This window comes from Schistocerca americana, chromosome X (genome assembly GCF_021461395.2).
Source record: "Schistocerca americana isolate TAMUIC-IGC-003095 chromosome X, iqSchAmer2.1, whole genome shotgun sequence".
NCBI classification, from domain to species: domain Eukaryota; kingdom Metazoa; phylum Arthropoda; class Insecta; order Orthoptera; family Acrididae; genus Schistocerca; species Schistocerca americana.
Window position 1 is genome coordinate 778,094,105 of NC_060130.1, and position 20,281 is coordinate 778,114,385.

The 20,281-nt window shown below is 35.9% G+C and overlaps 1 protein-coding gene across 1 annotated transcript in view; it reads right to left on the reverse strand.

The window, feature by feature from the left end:
* Window positions 1-1,928: 1,928 nt before the first annotated feature.
* LOC124556769 overlaps window positions 1,929-20,281 on the reverse strand; it is a 92,319-nt gene continuing 73,966 nt past the window's right edge. The window contains exon 2 of the transcript XR_006968687.1: window positions 1,929-2,038. The gene's annotated coding sequence lies outside the window, so the exon portion shown is untranslated. The remainder of the gene's footprint in view (window positions 2,039-20,281) is intronic.

Consider the following 20,281-nt stretch of genomic DNA (forward strand, 5'->3'; position numbering starts at 1 on the left):
ACGCTTTAGTTTATTATTTCTTTACTACTAACTGTATCCATTATACATTTTGCAGAGGGTACTCATACGTAGCACTGGATGTACCTGCAAAATTACGTCTTCGTACGACACATTTTTCATGAAATAAGACGACATAAATGTTGAGATGCACGAAAAACTAGCTTCTGCTTAAAACGGAGCGTAAAATTATTCAGGATATACTCACCCAGTGTTTGATAATGAGAACACTTGACGATTTCCAGTAAGCTTTAAACATAATTTCAAACGTTTCTTAAAATTTTTCTCTCTTACTTGCTAAATGTCAAGTATTTAACATATTCACTCATTTGTATAGTAACCTTAAGTATGAAGCTGTTTTGTACATGGAAGTTCGATTCTTTAAAAAATCGGGGGTTTAGTGGTGTTCTACTATCACCTATTACTGCTTCGTTTTTCCAGTTTAAGGATCTGAAATTTCCCCTGCGACTGTTGAGTATACTTTAAATAATGTGGAATCGACTTGCCGGACTCCTCTTCAAACCTTGTCAAACGGTAGCTGTAACACTGGTGTGTATAGACTTCAGTACACTAACATAGGTCGATCTGTGCCTTGTTTCTCGACTACTGTTAGTACAGAAATATTAACTATGAGTCAGTTTTTGACAGTGAAACAGTGCTTCCTCTGTGAGTCTTTTGGATATTTTATGTCTCATTTTGAGTGGTTTCAGTAACACTGAAAGTCTTGTACTCCTATCGGAATTATTGGTCCTTATTAACGAAATAATAATTAGTACAAAATGTAGACTTTCTCACCTTGTATCTTCTTGTGAACGAATCGAGAATCATAACTTGGTTCTACATAATGTGGTAAGAAGAAGGCAACACTTCTTTCAATTTCAAAATTGACGTCATTACGTATTATCGTGTTGGAAATGTTGTAATTGAATGTTACTATTATTTAAGTCCAAATATGCCCGATAGCAGAAAACATAATTACTACTGTTGTTCACTGAAATATGACAGAGTGCATGCTATAATAGTTGAATACTCGCTTGACAGGGCAACACTAGAGCAGAAATGTCACAACACAGTAATATATAACTAATAACATTTATTAAGAGTTATGATACAAAATGGTACTTAGCTTTGGTGCAGTTTGATGCGTGGCGCTTGGTTTCCTGTAGCTAATACAACGGTATCTAAATAACTTTGCTGGCTCTTGGCAGTTTATAATAATGTCACCATGACTGGAAGTAATATTGCAGACACTTGTGACTGCCCTGTCACTCCGTAAATAGCGTCCTTCAACTGAACTCGTGGAACTATACTCCGTGAAATAAGTTTAGAACATATACTGAGCTGGTTGCAGCCACTTATCTGGCTAACTGCTGGTTAAGATTGTCTGCAGACTATCGTGTTTTGAAACTGTCAGAGGAAGGATTTCCATCTCCGCCAGTACAAGGTAAAGGCAATGTAGTCCACGTTCGGCAGCGTTCCCTTTGGCGTCTGGCAACAGCATTGCAGACAAGTATGATGTGCAGATGGACGTGGCGTTGAAGTAGAAAGTTGTCCCAATTTGTGCAAGTAACCGAGAGGCGCCAGCCGAGTGGTTGTGGCTGTGTGGTAGCAGCCTCTCGTGGTATTTGTTGTGTATCTTAAGCCTGGTACACAATGTAAGTCCCTTGAGGAAGTGGGGAGGGGGGGGGGGGGGGCAGGAGGGAAAGCTGATGAAGGTGGCTGGCTGCATTAGCCTTTTGCTTCCTTGCTTACCGAGGTGCGTATTGCGTATTTGGTGGGTGCATGTACGTTTCTCCCCCTGGCATTCGCCCGCGGCACCGTGGTAAACCTATTCAAAACCACAGTGAGACGGTGCTCGGTCAAACATTTGCCATTTATATGTCTGTAGGCTGGTCTGAAGTGTGAGGTGCGATGTTCGCTTCCATCGGTTTTTTACTGACTGGATGCAGCTGGGGTCCCCTGCTGGAGGTGCCGCCAGGGATGGCTGCTGGCTGCACCAGAAGGTCCCTCAGAGAGCTGGCTGCACAGAGGTCTTCTGATTCTGTAAAGGAAAACGGCCTAACAGTTATGTATATATGGATGTGAGCACGGTGCGTCACCATTTGATTTTTATGTAGTGCTGGGACTCCATTTGGGCACTTAATTTTAAACTTGAAATTGCCGAGCTGCTCTGCGACTATGACTGGTACTTATGCCTGTTACCACGCTTGTAAACTGAAACGAGTACCGGATCATTCGGTTTGAAAAAAATTGTTTCTACTGTTGACGAAGCTCTGCTTTTGAATGCTGAAGTGCCCTTAAATCTGACGTTAACGTACGATGCAGTCTTCCATGGAGTTTCTCCACTGGAGATTGTGCGTCGTGTGGAGTGACTCTGTACTGAGAAGGACGATACTTATCACTGTCATTGTCATTGTCTTTACTGTGCTGTTGAACCAGCTTTGTCATGTGCAACTTCAAATTTCGTAGGAATCGATCAGTGAGTCTATTGGCCTCCAGATGAAATAGTGCAGTCTTTAAGAGTGAAATGCTCTTGGTTTCACAAAATAGTTTAAAGTCCTGCGAAGAAAATTGTGCACCATGGTCAGTGACAACAGGTTGCGGCTATCATTAAATAGAGAACACCTTCAACAAAGCCTGAATAGTCTCTGAGGATGATATCGATGACATTTGTATCACAAATGGAAATTTGGAAAAAGAATCGATGGGGATGAGCCATTAGCTTCTGCAAAATAATTATGCAGACGTGACCAGGTTTCTGATGGCTGTAGCCACGGAATATATTGTCGGGGTGGAGATGACTGGTATTTCGAAGGTAAGTGGTATTTATACAATATCATGTCGTTATCTTTGTCAATATTTTTCGGTAGCATTGTTCTCTGGCAGTTTGTATGGTACGAACTGTGTCCCAGTGGCGTTGATGCAGCATCTGTAGTACCTTAGATAAACACGAGGTCTTGCCTGATTCTGATATCTATTGAAAAACAAACATCAGCTCATCAGTCAAACTTTTTGTCGTGCCCAATTGGGAGACGATGAAAGCACATCTGCGTTTGCATGTTGTGCAGTGGATCTGAATATAATTTCATAGCTATAATTCGAAGGAAGTAGCGCCCAGTACTGCAAACGTTGAGCGGTACGTGTAGGAACAGTACTGTTCGGTGTGCAAATATAATTTTGAGAGCCTCCTTCTTTGTCTGATTGTATTTCTATGAGTCACCGTTAGAGTATTTGAAGCGAACGCAATTGGTCGTTCAGAACCATGATGTCGACGGCACAGAATGGCGCCTATGATGTAGTTTGCAGCATCCACAGCACTTATGAGCATTCTTGTCGTATCATATGTGGCGTGACACTTGGCCTCAAGCAAACGTATGTCTCAGTTTGTTAAATACACGTTGACGTTCACTGTTCCAGCCCATTTGAGCCCTTACATAAAAACTTCTGCAGTTGTTCACTGATTGAAGCTGCATGACAAAGAAACTTTCAATAATAATTTATTTTTCGTAGTGCAGAACGTAATTGTCTGCCGTCCTTGGGAGCCGGCTTGTCTCTAATGGCGTCAGTGTGGTGCAGTGTTGGCTTGATGCCGCGTTCAGAGAGAATGTGATCCAAATACGCCGATTAGCCAGACCATTATGGCCACCGATCTACTATCGATAGAAACCCTTCCAGGCGATAAAAGCATCACCTGGCGAGAAATGACTGCTAGTCAGACTCACGCACGGTGTACTCGTATGTACTATCAGTGAGCGTGCTATTTGTGTGTAGAATCGGGAGGGCGCACGATCTATCTGAGTTTCACCGAGGGCAGATTGTGACGGCCCGGAAGCTCGCAACGAGCATTTCGGAAACTGCGCGGCTTGTCGGGTGTTCGAGGAGTGCCGTGGTGAGTGTCTTCAACAAGCGGCGAAACCAGGTGAAAACACGTCCACACGTCATGGGGTTGGACGGCCACACTCATTACAGATGTCGGACGTCTTGGCTGGGCAGTTAGGCAGGCGGCGAACTATGGCGGAACTAACAGCAGACATTAATGCTGTTCAGAGAACAAGTGTGCCTGAATACACAGTGAACCAAACACTCCTAACGATGGGCTTCCGGTCCTGGCGGAGGTTCGAGTCCTCCCTCGGGCATGGGTGTGGGTGTTGTCCTTGGGATAATTTAGGTTAAGTAGTGTGTAAGCTTAGGGACTGATGACCTTAGCAGTTAAGTCCCATAAGATTTCACACACACATTTTGATGGGCTTCCTCAGCCGACGACCCGTGCAGATGCCAATGTTAACCCCACTTCATCGGCAACAACGACTGAAATGGGCACGTGACAGTCGGCACTAGACGTTGGCCCAGTGGCAGAACGTTGCATGGTCTGATGAATCCCAATACCTTCTTGGCCATGCCGATGGGAGGGCGCGAATACGTCGTCTCCCAGGTGAACAGCTCTCGACACCTGTACTGCAGGACGGAGACAAATTGGCGGCGACTCCATTACGCTCTGGGGAACACTTTCGTGGGCATCCATGGATCCAGTGGAGCTCATACAAGGCACCAAGACGGCCAAGCAGTATCGTAAACTGGTTGCAGACCACATACACCCCTTCACGACGATCATGTTTCCTGACGGCAGGGGCAGTTTTCGGCAAAATAATGCGCCATGTCACAAGACAGGCGTGCGATGGAGTGGTTCGAAGAACACAGTGGCGAGTTTCAGTTGATGTGCTGGCCCCCCAACTCTTCAGATCTGAATCCGATCGAACACATCTGGGATGTGACTGAATGTGACGTCTGGGCTCATCGCCTCCCCCTCCGAAATTTAGTCGGCGCTGTGGCTGAGCGGTTCTAGGCGCTTCAGACTGGAACCGCGTTGCTGCTACGGTCGCAGGTTCGAATCCTGCCTCGGGTATGGATGTGTGTGATGTCCTTAGGTTAGTTAGGTTTAAGCAGTTCGAAGTCTAGGGGACTGATGACATCAGATTTTAAGTCCCATAGTGCTTAGAGCCATTTGAACCATTTGAACCGAAATTTACGGGAATTAGTTGACTTTTATGTGCAGATGTGGTGCCACCTCCCTCCAGCGACCTACCAAGGCCTCTATGCGTCCATGCCGTGTCCATTCGTCGTTGTCATCCGTGCCAGAGGTGGACATACCTGCTATTGGGTAGGAGGTCGTAATGTTCTGGCTGATCAGTGTATTGCACTATGTGTTGAAAGAAGATGCACTTGCCTTCGTTGGGTTTTAAATTTGTATCCAGTTTAGTTTTGAAAACAGACTCCAAATTCTGTATGAGTTCCCTAAGATAATTACGTCACCAAGGTGGTTTACAGCGTTCGCAGCTTTCCGAATGAATTTCTGTAAATACAGCCGGAACAAACCCGTTGTGCTGGCTGTTCCGAATGGTAATCTTTCGTAACGGTAGATGCCAAATGGAGTATTTATAACCCTCAATCTATGTGTGTCTTCGTCCAAAGGGATTTGCAACTTGGAAAAGTTTACACACAAGCTAATTCTGACGTCAGTTTTTCCAGCTTTGTAATAGAATATGAATCAGTAATAGTTCAGAGCTAACAGTCACTTCGAAATCTCCACTACGAAAGGAGCCGTTCGGTTTCTGTATAACTACTATCGGTATTACCCACTAGCTACAGGTTATGGCTTCAGTAATCTCATTCTGTTCGAGACGGTCGAGTTCCTGCTTTACTTTACCTTTTAACGCAAAAGGAATGTTGCGTGCTTTGAAAAATTTCGGCACCACATTCAGTTTCATCATAATGTCTGCTTTGCAACCTTTGATACTGCTTGCTGTTTCGGAAAAAAAAATCATCATAATTATGCAGAATCAGATTTAAGTTTCCAGTCGGAATATCCGTTTGAATTTGATTCGCTCCCTCATGAATTTTGAAACACAAAGTACTGAAGACATCCAATCCTAGTAAATTCGGTGCTTTATTTCAATTTGCAACTGCGAGTGTAGTCCATCAGATGAGTTGTTTATATGTCACACCCGTTGAAAATTGTCCTTTTTCATGGTAGTGCTATGAAACACTATTGTAGTTGCCAACATATGTTAAGGAAAGACACCAACTCCTCCACCCTGCAGGAATGGATCTGATTATTGTAGTGACCGAAACTGCTATTTCATTAGCACTGTCTTACTGCGTACACTGAGCGCTTTTTTCGCTGACATATAGTAAGAACTTTCACAACCCTGAGCAGCGAGTTCCGCAGCGCACGTGAAATATGAATGAGTTGATGTGTGTTAAAGGTTCTTTGTGTCTGGTTAGATGTTTGACTTTGCAAATTTGAGATTTATGGTAAGTCCCTGTGGGGCCAAACTGCTGAGGTTATCGGTCCCTAGTCTTACACACTACTTAATCTAACTTAAACTAACTTACACTAAGGACAAAACACACACACCCATGCCCGAGGGAGGATTCGAACCTCCTACGGTGGGAGCCGCGCGAACTGTGGCAAGACGCCCAAGACCGCGCGGCTTTGACTTAGCAGTATATCTTTTCAGTGGAGAAATTAACTTTGTTGACAAACAGATACGAGCGTACGATGACCGATGACAATGTATGAAGGATACAAACCGATTCTGTAATCGAGGTCTTATCTTATGTAGACACAGGTCTAAGTAGTACAGTTCCGACCTAAATAAATGGCTTAGTTAAGACGAATGGTTAACAGTGCTGTATAATCTTCATCTGCTTATTAAAATCTCATGGTAATAAACGTTATAGCCTCAAACTCTCATTCTTACACAAAATTCAGCATTATTTCTATGCAAAAATTTTACCAGACACGTCTTTTGGTATCTGTCTAATTTCATACAAACTCTTAGTCCATACAAAGATAGATGATGAAAAGAGAATATGCAGAAGTGTTTGCCGCATGTGCTTATTGTACGAAGGGACTTAAAAAAGGAACTTTTACACATTGATAAATTGCCTATTGGCTTCTGTCTCAGATACTCCGGTCGAGGTTTGTTTGGTAATTTTTCTGACGTTTCGTCAGCATGAGTGGCTGGCACTGTCAAAGTTTCACCCACCAGTCCACCACCAGCACTGAGGGGTGAAGCTTTGGAAATGGCTGCCACTAGCGCTGGCGAAACATCAGAAAAATTGTCAAACAAACGTCGGCCGAAGAACCAGAGATAGAAGCCAACAGGCCATTTGTCAACAAGCGGTCAGAAAAGCCATGACAATTTTAAAGTTACACGTTATTGTAACAGGCAAAGAAACTTTTATTGAACGCTGTCTAGTGTTGCTTGAACATCGATAAACTATCGATTAATAAATAGTATCTGCACTACCATCAACATCGGTAGTCTGGTTTAACTGTCGATAGTCCTATCGTTTACAATGTAATTAATTTTGAATGGCGCTCAAAAAATTGTCGGTTTTTATTACCTCCATGGCGTTTGGAGTGCAGACTGAAAGTAGATTGTGTGGAGGTATTTAATCAACAACAAATATGGTGACACCTTAGGCAGTCTAAGTTGTTTATAAACTAAGTTGTAAATACATTGGTCACTGTGGAGAAGCGGTCGTCAAAGAGGGAATTTTCTTGTTTGTCTTTCAGTGATGACAACTCACGGTCGTGCGCATCTAGTACTGATCAGATGCGTATGGTAAAAAGTAGGCACTTAAATAACATGGATTCGTGAGTGCGCATTATACTGATTTTCATCTTCAAATGTGTGAGCTTACTTACTTGCAGCAAGGGAGACAAATGTAAATAAGGCTATTGTAATACAATTGAGGAAAAAATGCAATTTTAACAATCTGTCAAGTGTTTCTGATTGTATTGCCCAACGCATTTTAAAATAAATATGATTATTGTCATAATTAATTAAACCCACCTGCTACTGTCCTCCTCTGTTTCTGAGTCCTCATTGTACTTACAGGTGTTTTCAGCTGTACATGTTAATGTGTAAAGTGATTCAGAAACACAAAACACTGACACAGTCCTAATGCCCCTGCGTCACTTCTGGTTTTGCAGAAGCACAAATATAATTCATATGTTGGTTGTCCATGTTGTGGTCGATTAGCGGAGCTTGTACCTTCAAAGATATACCAGCTCCCGCAAAACTGAATATAGTAAAAGCACAACCCGTCGAGTGTCAAGCATGGCTCAAATGGTTCAGAGCACTATGGGACTTAAAATCTGAGGTCATCAGTCCCTTAGAACTACTTCAACCTAACTAACCTAAGGACATCACACACATCCATGCCCGAGGCAGGATTCGAACCTGCGACCGTAGCAGTCGCGCGGTTTCAGACTGAAGCGCCTAGAAACGCTCGGCCACACTGGCCGGCTGTCAAGCATGTTATTTGTATGATGGCTGTACATAATCATTAATATATACAGCAGTATTTACATACAATCTGCTTTCACAGCATTGGAGTGTATATTCATAAGTAATTCAGGTGATATGTGAATATTTCAGTTGATGTGAGACAAAACTGATCTCTTCTGACCAATAGCTGACTTTGAATGCCCAGGAATGTTTTTGCTAAACTTCAAATCCTGTAGATACTTCTTAAGCTCTTGCCCGTTAATGCTGAAACCCCTTATTTGAAACTTGTGCAGTGAGTGAATAAGCTCACCATTTTTTTTATTTTTTCGAGTTTGCCTCGTTTTGCAACATGATTAATAATTTTTCGAGCATCACAAGGAGGAATTCTCCTCCAAAGCTTATGGGTCTACGGGGTGTCACAGGAAGTGACCTCAGTGTGCCAGCAATGAATGGCTTACCCTTCACTTATTTCGTTATTTAAACTCCACACAACAACAGGATTATTCTTCATCACGCAACTATAGTGCCACAACTGTGGAATCGCTGTCGTTAGCAGCAGTGAGGCAAGCAGCACAGTAGCGAAGAAGTGTTAAGAATGGTGTCGACATGAAACGATCAATACTTTTCACACGCTGGCTGAGGAAATTCCACCCTTCCAAGATTATTCTGATTATGTAAGCGGTGCGTAAACAGAGGTTTTTGTTACTGTTTTGAAAATGAACCGAAAAAAATCAATCATCTGTGTGGGATTTTTTCAAGAAAGTGGAGGATAATAGTCAGTTTGTAAGGTGTACCATCTGCATTAAAGATTTTAAACATGATCAGGTAATAGGACTAATTTAAGAGATCACTAAAAAGAAAGCATGGTGAAAAACTAGAAACCATTAATTAGTTGAAAGGTGAGGGATCAACTTATGAGCTAGATCAAGTGCAAGAGAAGCAACCAAAAGAATCGAGAAGCTCTACAAAAATTATTTTAACAGAATTCAGTTGTACAATGCCAGTTTGAAAGTAAAAAAGAACTTGATCCTTTTCATGCAAAAATGATTGCTATCGGTATGCTACTGTACAGAACTTCCAACCATCAAGGTTTGAAAAAAAATTGTTTATGCCTTAGACAGCAGATATGAGTTGCCAGATAAAACCACATTTTAATGTTTACTGACCTCAAAACTATAGCAAGAAAAAATAAATTAGAGAAAGCCCTTAACGAATGTAATATTTTTAGTGTTACAGCGGACATGTGGAAAAGCAACGTGAATGAAGGCATACCGATATCGACTTGCCACTTGATTATAGACGAAAAATTAGTTCCACCCATAACAAAACTGACAAAAACTGCAGGTCATCACAACGCAGAATCTATACACATGTAACTAACGTTTTTAAAATGTTTCTTTCTTTAACTCGTCAGTGCCTTGCTGAGTTTCATTTTATTCTTGTGATCGTTACATGTCAGTGTAAGGCAATTCTTGGCAGTTTCACCCGTCCCGTCCCCGCCCTCACTCCCCCTCACCACTCTTGTCGATAGCCTTTGTGTGACTTGTGTTCTGTTTACGGACACTGCCAGCCGTAACATAAGACTGAATAATTGCGTTACAACAGGCTTAATATATTTTCTTATTCATTAATACAAACAAGCAACACATTTGAACATAGATGTCTCTATAAGGTGCTTTCTCAAAACATTGTTACTTCCACGCCCAAGGTTTTCACTTGAGAGTCTGTGCGATACGGGACTAACAAGTGAGAAACGAATGCGAACCCCAACACCACCTGAACCAAAGTACAGTACATCAAAATCAGATGGAAGTGGTGTTATAATTACTGTCTTGCTGTCTTCCGAGTATACAAACAACTTGCTTTTGTGGCGATTTATGCTGAAGTGCTTCCATTATGTTAGCGAATCGGAACAGAATTAAAATATTCGGTGCGTATAAAACAGCGTCAATGTTAAGGCAAATATTTGCCAAAAAAGACTAACCATAGTAAGTTGTAAATATAGGCGTTACTAACCGAATCGAAACTTCCCAGTGGAAGTGGAAGACTCCCAGCTATTATGTAATGGAAGCTGTTGTATCGCAGCTACAGTGAGGCCGACGAAACACTATCTATCGGATTCTGTCAAGTGTAAACTTTGAGTGGCGCAGGTGTATTATAGGAATCGATATGATGGGGGAAGATGCTAGCACTGCTGTCTCTCGCCGCACCTTTCCTTATCCTTCGTTAATACTGTATTGTACTTTTTATACCGCTCCGTGCACTTTCCCCGACGAAAGGTGAAGCACCCAAGAAAACTTCTACAAGCTACACACTTTATGTCGACTGCACTAAGATCACAAGTGCTGCGACGTAGCAGCTGTAGCACTGCAGTAGAGTGATGGCCCTTTTGCTTTGTACTGAGTGTCAACTCAAATGAGAAAAAAATAATGGGTGAAGAAGCCACCCTTGATCTCTTCAATGCAGTTTCAATTCTGTTATTCCCATGTGCAGTTCATTCTGTGTCTACTGCAGTTCATCAGCAAGCATGCACACATAAGGTAGCATCATTGGGTGGCAGACCAATAAACACTAGCCCCTCTCGCATCCACATTCCTTACAGTGATCTTCCTCTTCTTCTGCTTCCCCTTTCTCTTCCTGCTTTCCCTGTGCTTCAAAGACGCTAAAGCTCAACGTAACATCGACAAGTAATATATTTGACCAATTTTTATGAGAATTATTTTTATATATAAGAAAGTAATTTTTCAGATAACAAGATGCTGAAAAAAAGAAATTTTTTGATAATATTGTGCAATATTTTGGACATACTGGCAGCTTACTTTAACATTACATTTTTTCAGGTCAACAGTCAAATCTTACTAGAATATAATATCGGTGATATGGCAGTGGTAGTGGTTACACACAACACTGCAGTTACGAAAATGCTGCCTAAATCTTAAGGATTCGACATTCACCCTGTTTTGCCCACTGCATCAATTTACCAGTGCAAGATTGTTTCAAAGCAGAAACATTTTCCAAAATTTTATTGAAAACAAAGGCTTTTATGACTTTCTTTCGTAACTCTACACTATCCAGTGATAAATTGCGCAATGTTCAAAAAACAGCAAATAAAAAAGAACTGAGACTGATACAAGAGGTGTTGACTTGATCGAACAGCTCATGTCAACACGCTCAAAAGGTTTTTGGAAGTATGAAGTGAGCTTGGGAATGTGATCAAAGGAAGTTCAAATGCACTGAATACCCTCACAGCAGAAAATTACTAAGCTATACAAGAGATAATAGATCTTCTTGAACCTTTTGAAGTAGCAACAACAACATTAGTACTTCCATAATTATACCTCTAATATGAGGTGTTGCTACAAAGTTTTCAGACTTGCAAAGCACCATAACAACTAATGAAGTACGAAGTATCCTGGATTCCTTGATTGAATCAGTCAATGAAAGAGTGAAACCATTTAACACATTGACTATTAATGTGCTTGTGACATTATTAGATCCTAGGTTTAAAAAACTAGGTTTCAGAACATTTCAAAAGGCAGGCAATGCTGCGCAATTACTTCAGAAAGAGTATGCTGCTATCATCACATCAACATCAAGAACAATACCATAAAAAGAAGCATCCATGAACAATGCTAATATGCCTACTGCTAGTCTAACAGTTTCAAATTGGATGATCTACATTTTCCCCCAATTAGCAACAGCGTAAAGTCAATGTCTTTACAGCAGTTAGTGATTCCATAATGGACCTGCGTCAACATTTTGAAAAATCTGTAATAGACAAGTATGCTTGTCTATTAGACAAGTATGCTTGTCTATTAGTATATTGCGTAAAATCTAACAGTGTGTCACTTGTAATGGCCTGTAAATTTTTGTGGTGTCCAGCGACTTCAGTTCCTGCAGAGAGGGTTTTCTCCAAGGCAAGATGAATAATTACTTAAAAATGCAACAGACTAAAGGAGAAAAGTTTAAACACCTTACAGACTAAAGGACAAGAATTTATACTGTACTTTTTATAAAACAAAATTTGCGCATCTTGTAGTGTTGTATTTTGAGCAATAAAAATTGTTATAAAGCTATGTTTCATTTGAAATAACCACCCAAAAAAATTGATAGTTAATCGATAGCTTATTAATAACGGTTTTAGCCAGGGATGACATGGGAAAGTCTCTACATAACAAGACTAACGCACAAGAGATTTCAGACTGAGAGGATTCACAGTTTTTGCTTGCATTACTTTTTTGTATATTGAAAGAAAGTACCCAAATGACAATTAAGCATTCACATTCCTACTTGTAATCTAACTGTGTGCGACTGTCAACACTACTTCTACGGTTTTTCAGCCAGTGCCTAACTGACTTAGGGAAAAACGATGATCTGTACATTTACTGATTACTCCTATATTGTAGATATAATTATCACCCAAAATGTGTGTCTGAAAGTTTCCCAGAATTTTCTTGGTACGTTTTACTTGAGAAAATGTTGGTTGTTCCACTAGCTCAGTTTTAAAGGATTCTGATCAAAGTATTATTACTATGAGTTGAATTTAAGGATCATAATACAAATTTCTTCCTCAAAATAGATTTTTAAGAAAAACTGGATTTTTGCCAAAAACGTTGATCTATTGCTGTCCAATGAATGTATGTGGAAGTGGGAGGAATCAAATGTGTCTTCACAACTTTACAACAAAACTTTTATTAGATCATAGAATGATTGGCTCTCACATTATGGCCAGGATAAAGAGTAAAATGTTGTACCTGGAGGATAGTGTAATTAGGAAAAAGATGCTTCCTCGTTGGTGTTTCAATCTATTTATCAAATTTTGAGTCACACGAAGGACCACTTACTAGAAACTGCCTTAAGCAGTTTCGGGGATTTTCTACTGTGTTTGTTGTTCTGAGATATAGAGTTGTATTTTGTACAGAATTTGTAAATGTTACGGGTTTTGTATACTATATTAAGGATATTTTTAGTATGCTCTTAATTCTTCAGTTGCAGAGGTGGATAAAATCCTATAAATTTTTAAAACTAATTACATAATGTGGGAATGGTTAAGCCATACTTTGTCAGTGATGCACCATCTAGTTTCCTTCAAATGGGGGTCTTTTCACAACATGGAACCCATGACATTTGAAAAAGAACTGAGTTACCCTCTCTGTGTTGGTTGCCAATAGCTTCTGTTTCAAAAATTTTTAACTTTTAAAATAGCTTTTGATAATGCTTCTTCATTTGATTTCACTTACTAATTACTGGTATGCAGTAGAGTAATAATGTAACACATAGACCATTAATTGCAGCACTGTCAAGAGTTTTTCAACTGCAGTATTTTTAAATCTCAGCAACATATTTTTTCCTAGGTCCAGGACCATCTTGTACTTTGGAACAGTTTCCACATTTGGAAAACCATTACACTTGCAGAGTAATTTTGTAATTGCAGATCACATAAAGGAAATGCTACACCCTAAATGAAATAAGAAAATTTATTAAATTTCGATTACAAGGCTGGTCAGAGGGGATAGTGCAAAAAGTGTTCCAAGGTACAACACTCTCCAATACTAAAGGTGAATTTCTGCATTCAGTGCCACAATATGCAGCTCCATCTGCACTATTTGCCAACATTTCAAAATATAATATCATGCTATCAGCAACATTACTATCACAGGAAGATGTTTCTGCCCTCTCCCCTCCCCACCACACCTCTGAGCCTAACTTATAACAAGTCAAGGGAGCCAAAGATTTTAAAAGTGTTGTTAATGTAAATAGTATATGTATGCCAATTCTGGAGCAAAGTGCAATTTATTTAGTTGAGATTAAATATTGAACAAGTGAAACTGATTCAGCTAGCATCAAGTTAAACATTTAAAAAATACAAAAGTTCTAAAATTTATTCAAATTCAATAACATGAACTTGATATATAAAACTGAACCAGACAATTTTCTCTTACTTATCATCACCTCCTGAAGACATTTTGGTATAATGACCTGGAAGAGTAATTTCATATGTGTCATTTAAAAGTAATGAAACTTTTTGACCATATTTACTTACCAAAATTTTAGCTTTGAAAATATTGTAAGATTTATTTTTTCAGTTCTATTAATTTAGTGAACACTTCTGCATAGCCATTATTATAATTGTTAAGTTCAATTATTAGTTCTTCAAAATTGCCATTCATTTTCATTTTGAATTGCTTTCATTTTTTTGAGTTAAAAAATGAAATATTTTGGTTTCAGAAATCTAAATGTTTTACTTTTTACGTCCTCTATCTTTCTGTAAACTTGAATTTAACACTTCCACGCCTTTTTCTAATTTATTATTCATTTATGCAATAAAATTTTTCAGTAAGTATTGTATGTTGTAAATCACAAGTTTAAACATTTTTACCATACATAATTATATAGCCAGCAGTAACATTTGATATGTTTTCATTAAAACACACATAATTTCATTGTTGTTTTCCCATACTTAACACATTCCCTATTCTAAACATATTTATTGCACAGATAGCACAATTTTGAATAAAATTGAAATGACTTACATATACAATGTTATTGTATTGTGTCATTCTTTTAAAATCTTTAAAAGCACCATAAGCTTTTAAAAAATTATTCAGTAGATCAACATTCCATAATCCTTGAGGCAAAATTTGATTTCTTCCATTTTTACAGATATCTTCTAATTTAACATAGTTCAGCAAAGAAAAATCATTTTACTGGAAATTTTTTGATTAATTGGTAAAACAACGAAAATAAAGGAAGGCATATTAAATTCAGCAGAACTACAATAATTAGTACTACCTAATTCCAACTTCTTTTCCATTTAATCCAGCAAATTCTCTTAGTTTGTGGTTAAAAAAGGAATTTTTGGAGTTTTCAGTCTGTCTTGTTCTAGTTGAGGTGAGTATTTTGGTTCATATTTCACAACAGGAACACGAATTTCCACACTTTTAATAACAATTTTACCTTCCTTTGAAAGTGTACTATAATCATTATTACTAACCCATATAAGAACAGATTCTTCTTAATCTTATCTTGAACTCAAAGTGACAATTACTGCTGAATCGCCTTCCCAAATTATTTCTTTAAAAACCTTAAAAATCCTCCCAATAATTCTAATGGATAAAGTGTTTAATTTGGTTTATTTTCAGTTTTTCCTCTGCTAAGAATGACCTTCTATAGATATTCCATTTGATAAAGATGAAGTTAATCGAATAATTGTTGATGAAGAAACAAATGAGTCCTCCATTCGAGACAAAATATTGTTTCGCTTTTTTAATTCTAATAACAATGAACAACTTTAACACATAATTATCAGTTAGTTTCATGTTTGATTTACTATCATATGCTGAAAGATCTTTTCCATCTTTGTAAATAAGATAAAATGTCATGCAAAACTGTGAATAATTAAGATGAATCCAAAGATTATCAATATTAATATTAATTTCTGTCTCATTGTTTCGACTACTTAAATTATTTTTTGTTTTCTCATTAACAGGAAATAAGTAAAATTCATAACTCTCGCTTTTATTCATAATTCATTAAGGAAAAATTTTTTCCTAAATTTTTAAATTTTCTTTTAGGCACATATTAATTACTCAACTAAATTATCATTTTTATCTGTTTATTTATGTCTAATTCTGAATAGTCTCAAAACTTGTAATATTTATTGGATAATTTGACACATAAGTGACTGGTCCTCCAAATTCAGTATTTGGTTTAAATGAAGAAAAAATATTGGTTTCTCTGTGAAAACGATCAGTACATTCAACAAACATGCCATCAGCAAAATTAAATTTTGTATGTATTAACTGAAATTGAATAACTTTAGGAACATCATTAGCAACAGTTTTTTCATTTGCTTCAATAATTTGATCATCAAATCCTAAAATGTAACCAATGCAGTTTTCTGTATCCTTATATAATTTAACATCACTGTCACTAACAACTGTATTTAAAATTTTGTCTTCTTTAATGGGTATATTTCTTTGATTGAAGAAATTTCTCCTTTTTTTTCGAATTATTTTGGCAAACAGAAATTTCTATTCTTTGTCAATCGGGTAAAGTTTATAATTTTTCGATGCAATATTCTAATGAAATTTTTATATGTTTATCTTATTGCAATAGTTAAGTTTTTTTAGAACAGATGAATTATCAATCAGTTGAAATAATCTACTCGTTTATATTAATTTAATTCAGGTACATAAAGGTCAGATATGGAAACAAATATGCGAATTCAAGAAAAAATTAATAAATAAACATGACAAACTTTTATCGAATCGCATTTTATAGTAAATAATAGGAAGAAGCGGTTGTTGACAAACAACAATAATTATTGATAATTATATTCTAGCACCTGGATGATTAAATTGATATAAAATTAATCATTTGTACATTTATTCCATGGGTTTTAGCCAACAAAAATATCACGAATTTATAAAAAAATGAAAAACAAGAGATAAAATTAATGAAAAATCACTACCTTTACGGAAAATAGCGATGAAAGTATTCTCTTAAATGAATGTGAAAATAATTCAGATGTAGTTTTTGATGATTACATTATTGGAAAACAAGATATAGTAAATGAATATATTACTAGAGGTAGACACAGAGTAATAGATTGTTTTTATTTATCTCAAATATATTCAAAAGCATTGACACAATTTGTTAGACACAATTTAAATTTTTAATATTTTTTGGGCATGTTGATACTCATTTAATTAATAATTATCATGAATTTGTTGGTGTTGATTTAAAATTTGATAATTTTTTAGGGTATGTATTAATGTTGGAGTAAACATTAATTTTCTTTTGTTATGGGAGAAATGACAAGACTAATAATAATGGTAAGTAAAGAGAAATTATTAAGAATTTTTTTGACATTGATTGTTAATGATGAACATAAGCTTTGACTATAAATGATGAATGTAAAATGAAAATGATCATTGTTTTATTGGCTCTAGTAAAACTTTTCAAAACTTGGTCTAAAGGTTGTTAAAAAACATGGACGAAATAGAAACATATGTGTACAATTAAATGAACAGTTGGAAAAAAGGAAAAATCAACTGAGAACGGAATACGAAAAATATAAAAAAGACGATCAACAAAATATCGATGCAATTGAACAAGTTAATTTGTTAGAGAAATTAAAAAAGAAAGAAAATATTACAATATATAAATGTCAAAAGAAATTAATATAAGTGAAAGAAATTATTATTTCATCAAACATAGTAAGGATACTGTTTTGGATTAATGCCTGTTGGTACTTTTAAATATATTGGTAAATATCCAGTTGATTTCAATTGTCATAAATTAAAAATCGGTGAAAATGAATATGGCGGTACTAATGGATCAATAAATCTGTTTGCTAAAAAATGGTTGTTATGGATGATTTAGGTGTTAAAGTAGATTCCACTGAGTTATAAAACTATGCTAGAATTTTATTCCACTCTAATGCTGTATATAATGAAAGTAATAAAAAAAAACAAAATCAAGTAAATGATGTAAATATAAGAACTTGATAAAAACAGATGTTGAAAATTACTTACCTAGTTTTTCACATACAAATCTTAACGATTCATTTCAATAAGTTTGTGAAAGTTTGGCTGCAAAAACTGCATATGTTTGGATCAATGATGTGCTACAATTAATTGGTAGATCAGCAGCAATTCATTGAGATGAATTATCTGGGAAAACTATCATTATGAAAAAGTAGAATAACTCGAAAGTTAACAAACGAAGTTACTGATTTTATTGTTAATAATCCAAAGTAATTCCATATTTAATTAGATTTCTTATTAATTTACCAGACAGATTTTGGAAAAGTGACAATTTTACTAATGGACTAGTAAATACATTAATTAATAAACTCCCATTTGAAATTCATATTCCTGGTTATAACTTATATGGCTCTGGAACAAAATTGGAAGAAAGATTAGCTAGAGGAGATTGAGGACTTAATCGACTAGAATAAGTACATAAAGAAAACATGATACTGAATATAGACATGATAAAGATTTAGAAAAAAGAAATGAATCCTATATAGAACGTCTATTAATTGAAAAAGAAGGAATGTATGCTAATGAGTAATTGGTGAAAACTTAGCAACAACAGCAGTTTGAGGAAAAATGCATGGAGACCAAAATTAATAATGGGGATAAATGATGATGATTAAGGTAGGGTTTTTTTAAGAAATTCTGTAATGATTTTTAATCTATGTCAATGAAAAACTGCCAAATGGCAAAGTTAAACAAAACCTATTAGTGTTAAATTAAATAATGAACAATTGAATAGTATTGATAATTTTTTAACTGATGTACAAAAAAAGAGATAAAAAATTGGTGGCAATTTGCTTATTAGATTTGGTGTTCCTGCTGTAAACCATATTGTTGAAGATTTAATGAAAAAGAAACAGAACATGAAGGTCAATTTTTACCAATTTTTCTTGCTGCATTAGGTGCAATTGGTTCATTAGCTGTTGCTGCAACATTAATAACAAAATCAGTTAATGATAAGCAAAAAACTGATAATGAATTAGAAGAACAAAAACCAAACACAATATAGTAAAGGAAAATAAAGAAAAATATTTGAAAAATGTAAAAAAATTTCAAACAAATAATAAAAATATCTAATAATTCTGCATCTAATTTTAAACTAGAAGAATTAGTCAAACAATTCAAACTTAAAATTGTCATATTATTTTCAGAATTAATGAATTAACTGATAAAGAAGTATTTCGAATATGGAATAATAAATATAAATACATCTCACCATGTTGATACTCACTGAGTTTTCTTATTATAAGAAGAAAGATATAAAATTTGTTTATGATTTTTTGCAGGAAATATTTCAAAACAACTAGGTATCTATTTGGAAAAAAATATTTATTCTGAAATATTGAGAGGATGCAAAATTTTAATGATGTAATAAATTGACATTTGTGTATATAGGTGTTAAAATAATTAACAAACAATTGTAAGCTTAATAATCTTTTAAAATTAATAAACATACATTTTTGGAAATAAGTTATATGCTAAACTCAATGGCTATTTAGAAAAAAATTGTAGTTTTCAATCATTAGAACAAAAAAAATGAATTAGCTTGTAAATTTGAAGATGTTTAATCAAAAATCAAAGATTTTTAATTAAAAATAAATTATTTTGAAACACCAATACCTGAGAACATAAAATCATTATCCTATTTTTTCAGTACACAGTAAATCCAAAGACAAATGGTCTAATCAATCACATCAGACAAAAATAGCTAAAATTTTTAATCAAGAAAAGGTTATATTAGCTTTGAAAGTAGAAGACTTGTTGATTTAAAAGATGGAACAACTGGTTATGATGCAGTTACCATAGAATAACTACAACAAGAATTAACTAATCTTGTTACAAAATCTAAATACTCAAGTACCTAACACAGTTGAGTATTCTTAAAGGTAAAGTATATGATAAACAAATAATTAATTCGTAATTATGACTGGAGGTTAACAAAAATGTGCATTATCAGTGAGTATGATTTTATTCTTAAGAAGGTTGTTGTTGGGAAAAATATGAACAGAGAATTAGCAATTAATACTTATGATGCTTCAGTGAGTGTTTTTGAGAGATTATACAAAATAACTAATTTTATCCAAACAATAAAATTAGTACACATCAAATTTACTAACTGTGAGATTACAAGACTCAGTTAAATTTGTTCCAGATGATGTAAAGTTAAATATACTTTGTGAAAAGATTAAAATTTAATTATTTTTTACTCTGCATCAGAATCAAATCTACTGGTTCAAATCTAAAATTATTTACTGTCACATATAATTTTCATACGATAACAACAAATGAAGGAAGACAAAGAACTGAAGGTAGTTCTTCAATTTTTTTTTACTGAAAGTGGTAAATTGCTTAAAACATTATGTAAGTAATTTTATCGAAGCTAACATTCATGCAGAAGTTATTGATGAATAACATAAACCAATGAGAAAAATTTTTAAA